Source organism: Trachypithecus francoisi, unplaced genomic scaffold, assembly GCF_009764315.1.
Source record: "Trachypithecus francoisi isolate TF-2019V2 unplaced genomic scaffold, Tfra_2.0 Lachesis_group5, whole genome shotgun sequence".
Lineage (NCBI taxonomy): Eukaryota > Metazoa > Chordata > Mammalia > Primates > Cercopithecidae > Trachypithecus > Trachypithecus francoisi.
In genome coordinates, this window is record NW_022681470.1 from 39,526,748 (window position 1) to 39,532,377 (window position 5,630).

Consider the following 5,630-nt stretch of genomic DNA (forward strand, 5'->3'; position numbering starts at 1 on the left):
GGAAAGGAGGACTGATAAGTAACTGGGAACACATACGAGCAACAAATATTGAGACAGATACTCAGTGGGCTGGGGTCAGCCAGCATTACCCCTGATTTGAACCGTGGAACCATTCAGCTAAGTGATATGGCTGCACCCTGGCATCACCCTTTTCCTACCGGGAGCTCAAGGCTTTGGCATCTGCATTGACAGCCAGGAATATGTTGGCCCCACATACTGGCTAAGTTCAAAAAATCTCCAGATGCTACACAGGGCCTGAGATGTCACCACTTTGAACACCAGGAAACCCTAACCGGATCTTCCCACTGTATTAATCTCTGTTTTCCACCTTTGCTTTCCACCATCCTAGAGCTTCTAATTTGCAGAATTTAGAAATCAAAATTCTTGAGCAGTTGCTTGCATAGCTCTGTCCTGTTTCAGAGTATGAATGATAACAACAGTAGGGGCAACAATTTTTTAGAGCTTATTAAATGCCAGGAACCTTATAAATATCTCATTTATTCCCCTACAATAACCCTGCAAAGTGAACTTTGTTACTCCCATTTAACAAATGAAGAACTCTAAGTCACACAGATAGTAGGGAGAAGAGCTGGAATTCAGCTCTAACTCTAAAGCCTCAAACACACTCACTTCCTCTTGGGAAAGGATGCTGGACTTACCATCATGTGTCAATCCTGCCAAACAGGTTAGCCACATATCCATGAAGAACCCATGAAAATGTGAGTTTTTCCTGAAGTAAAGCTTCTCAGGCATTCAGAATGTAAACTCATACAACTACTTGGATGTCAATCCATGGCCACATTTGACCTGATTACTAAGGTCATATGGAGCCCAGACCCTGCCCTAGAGGCTAATAAACACATCTCGTTCCATCTGAATTTGACCATGAAATCCAGATATCTTTTTAGTCTGTTTCTAGAGTCCTTATTGATATATCCTTCCAATGTACTCACATGTCACCCATGGCCAGAACATAAAAATGTCTCTGGCTTGGAACACCATATGAACAGTATTTACACCTTTTAAAAATATGGGCATCCTTCAAAATACTCACATTTTATTATAAACAATACCATTTAGGATGTTCTAACACAGAAGTCTTCTATTCCTTCTGTTCTTCTATTGTAGTCATGGAGACCTCAGATTTGGTTGAAATAAACAGACAAAATTAAAACCTGCACAAAAAGCTGGTATCAGAGCAAACAATATTGACAGTTTATATTTCAGTGGTATTTTTGTCTGAGGAAATCAATCATTTTGCAGACATGACCTCTTTCTGATCTCTCAGGTGGGAAAAGGATAGTGCTGCCTTCCTCTTAAGATCCACAAAGGACTCATGGTGACAACCAGGTAAAGGGGAGACTGGGGCTGTAGCACACTGAAACACATGGCTGAAACAAAAGAATTTCACCCACTCAGTTGTTTGGCATCAGACTGGTCAAATTAACATTTGAATTTAATAATTTAATCGGTCAAGTCAGCCAAAGTGGTCTACACAGATAAGAATTGGCCAAGTTGCCATTGTCCCAAATTGAGCCACAATGACCAAATAAGAAAAAGTCTTGGGTCGCTCACTTGAAGATACTTATAGTTTTAAAAAAGAAATATTTGCCTGCTGTTAACAACGTTGCTCTGTTTATTTTATTTTTTCTTTGAGACAGAGTCTCACTCTGTCACCCAGGCTGGAGTGCAGTGGTGTCATCTGGGCTTACTGCAACCTCTGGCTCCCAGGTTCAAGCAATTCTCCTGCCTCAGCCTCCCAAGTAGCTGGGTTACAGGTGCGTGCCACCACACCTAGCTAATTTTTGTATTTTTAGTGGAGATGGGGTTTCGCCATGTTAGCCAGGCTGTTCTAGATCTCCTGACCTCAAGTGATCTGCCTGCCTCAGCCTCCCAAAGTGCTGGGATTACAGGCGTGAGCCACCGCGCCCGGCCTCTCTTTAATGACTGCAGTTGTCCCATAGACTGCACTGGCACCGGGGGATGCTTTTAAAATACAAATCCAATGACCTTACTCCCACTGACCACAGGATGAACCTGAGGTCCTTCCTGATGACACAAGGGCCTTAATTGACCTCTGGACCACTTTCCTGTTTCACCTCTCTCCCCTGTCTCCACTGCCATGCTGTAGTTGTGAGATGCTATTAGTAACTAGTAGTTATTTAAATGCTCAAGCTGTTGCCAAAACCATTTACTTTGCCTGGAAATACTACGTCTCCCACAGATACATGTATACCCCATTCCTGACCCCATCGTTGCCTGTTTGAAAAACACCAATTTATCTCTCTTTTCTTTTATGATTACTTTTTAAAGTAATTTTTTATTGCAAAAGAAGTACACAGAAAGTACAGTACATAAAACAGAAACAAGAAAAGTAGAAGTACACATTATCATGATACCAAAGATAAAATTGTTTGCATTTTGATATATATCTCACAATCCTCTTCATGTGCACATATATAGACATTTTCTACCATGCCAGTTTGACTTTTGAGACTCATCTCAAATGCCACTTCCTATAAGAAGACTTTTCTAACCTTTCCTCCTCCTCATGCCCCCAAACTTAATCTCACTCACTCCCACTCACCCTACAGGTTTCAGCTTAAATGTCATATCCTCAGACAGTTTTTTCCTGACCCCCATAGTAAATGACATCACCCCAGTTACTCTCTTGGATAGCACACTGTTCTTTCTTTCATAAAACTATCTGAATTTATCATTATAAATATATTTATTTGTGTATTTATGCATTCATGTCTTTCTTTCCCATTAGGCTGTAAGATCCATGAGAGCAGAGACGATTGCTGACCGTGCTTATCACTGTAGACCCAAAGCCTGAAATAGCATCTGGTTCTTTAAACACATGATGAATATATGTTGAATAACTAAATGAATGAAAACACTGTTCTTCAAGCTCCCACGAATACCTTACCACTCTCTACCATGTCAACTTATTTTATTATAACAATTGCTCACCATTAAACCATATGGCCCTGGAAGACAAAGACTGTCTTTAAGTCTATAAAGTCATATTTATATGTGAAATCATAATTACATCCCCATCACACAATGTCCTGCACATGGTAAATATTCAATTATTTGGAATGAGAAAAATTGAGTGAATGAATTGCTATATGGGTAGGGCAGCTTGCCAGTGATGCTCTCAAGTGATCCCGTTTCTTACATAAATCTTTTCTTCCTGGTTTTAATAACAGTTTCCATATAACACCAAAATATAACTGAAAAGTAAAAACATTGCTTTGTGCTCCAGATGTTTCATTTTCAGAAGCCAAACATCCAGATCATTTGGACCCATATGAAAAACAGCCTCTCTTCATCCAAATGTTTGGCATTTTCTTGGCTCATTCAGAGTCCAAAGGAAGAAAGAAATGGATGCGTTACCCCTCCACCATCAATACAGAGAGAAAACAAAAATAAATAATTAGTGTGATTAAAGTCCACATTTTCAATGTGCCATAATCTTTCTATAATACATTCCAAAGAGCACTGATTTACATAAGAGACAACTGTTGTATGGGAACATCAGTGAGTTTGCTTTCAGCTACAAAGAAGAAAACCTACTAAAAGTGGCTTACCCATCAATAATATTTATTATAACATGTAAGAGGAAGTCTGGAGGTTGGCTTATTCAGCAGCTCAGCAGCATCAACAAAGACCTGGGTATTTTCTAACTTTATACCATGTCTTTCTTAGAAAACATCTTTCTCTCAGTTTCAAAGTGACGGAAGTAGTCCAGGTGTCACATACACAACAAATAGCATCCTGCAAGGAAGGCAGTCACTCTCACATACCCCTTTAAATTGGCACAAAAAACCTGAGCATGCTCCACACTCCCCATCTGGCTTCTTCTCAGGTCCTCTAGGCCACGATTGGGCCCTGTGTCTAAGCTTCACCCAGTTATTGGAAAGGGGAATGAGATGATCAGTGCTGGTTTAGATTAGCAGTTTCCTAACTTTAGCCCATGTCAGAGTCACCTAGAAGTGACCCAGCATCACCCAGATTGTGGGGCTCTATCCCCAGAGTCTTTTATTCAAGTGGGGCCTGAAATTTTGCATTTAGAATAAGTTCCCAGATAGTATTGATGCTACTCATCTTGAGAACACATTTTTGGAACATCTGACTTAGACCAATCATGACCCACCTGCCAGTAATGGGGAGGGGGCCAAGCCTGCCAGGTGTCTTGGTTGCCCAAGAGCTATACAGAATTGTGGTTTTACTCAGCAAAGAACAGCAGTGTGGCTAGTATATTAGGGTCTGTCACAGTGAAACAGAATAATAATACCTGGAATGTATTGAGAGCTTTGTATGCACCAAAAATTGCTCTAAAAACACAATATAGTCATCCTTGATATCCAAGGAGGATAGGTTCTTTCATATCCAAGGGGGATAGGTTCCTACTGTACCAAAATCCATGGATACTTAAGTCCCTTGTATAAAATGGCATTGTATTTGCATATAACCTACACACATCCTCCCCTGTACCTTAAATCATCTCTAGATTGCTTATAATACCTAATATAATGTAAATGGATTGAAAATAGTAGTTATACTGTTTTGTTTGTTTTGTTTTGTTTTGTTTTGTTTTCAGAGACAGAGTCTTGCTTTGCTGCCCAGGCTGGAGTGCAGTGGCTCGATCACAGCTCACTGCAGCTTCCACTTCCCGGGTTTAAGTGATTCTCCTGCCTCAGCCTCCCAATTAGCTGGGACTACAGGTGCATGCCATCATGCCCGGCTAATATTTTGTATTTTAGTAGATACGGTGTTTCACTGTGTTGCCCAGGCTGGTCTTGAACTCCTAAGCTCAGCCAGTCTGCCCACCTCGGCCTCCCAAAGTTCTAGAATTACAGGTGTGAGCCACCACACCTGGCCTGTATTTTTATTTATATTATTTTCATTGTTGTATTGCTATTTTTTATTGTTTGTTTCTGAATATTTTTCATCCACACTTGGTTGAATCTGCAAATATGGGAACCCCCAGACATGGAAGGCCAAGTGTATACATTTTTAAATCACTCAAATGATTCTTTGAGGACTTATGTCCTCAACGTAAGATTCTAGCTACATGGACAACAGTTTTCATAGTCCTTTCATTTGTATTCTCTCCTTTGATGCAATATTAATGAGTATACCATTAGGATGATTGGGTCACTGTCTTATACTCAGTAAAAATTTCGGCTTGGTAAAAGAGATGAGCTTGTCTCTGTTATTTAAATATCCATTTATTTAATGGATAATTAGATTCTTTGAGGTAGGTATCTATTATGCCCATTTACAGATCAGAAAATCGAGAATCAGAAAGCTACAGAAATTGCCCATAGTCATACTGCTGGTAAGTTCTGTAGCCTGGGTTGAAACCACGATCTGTGTAACTCTCACAGTCCAAACTCTTACCTCTGATGCAATTTGGGGACCTGAGTTTGAATTCTGGCCCTGCTGCTTTTCTGTGCCTTGGATCATCATCCAAGGTCAAATACAAATGCCACCACCTAGATTCACCTTGACAATGATCACCATTTAATGGCAAGTGAGTGCACTTTGGGATCAGGCAGAAAATCAGGCTTCCTGCTGCATGACTTGGCTAAGTCTTTTCATCTGTCCAATCTCAACTT

General features: G+C 40.3%; 1 long non-coding RNA gene across 1 annotated transcript; it reads left to right on the forward strand.

The window, feature by feature from the left end:
- The first annotated feature begins 1,138 nt into the window (after nucleotides 1-1,138).
- On the forward strand, nucleotides 1,139-3,001 carry LOC117076310. The gene is made up of 2 exons (XR_004434316.1): nucleotides 1,139-1,350; nucleotides 2,774-3,001. It is a non-coding gene; the product is annotated as an uncharacterized LOC117076310 (long non-coding RNA).
- Nucleotides 3,002-5,630: the final 2,629 nt, after the last annotated feature.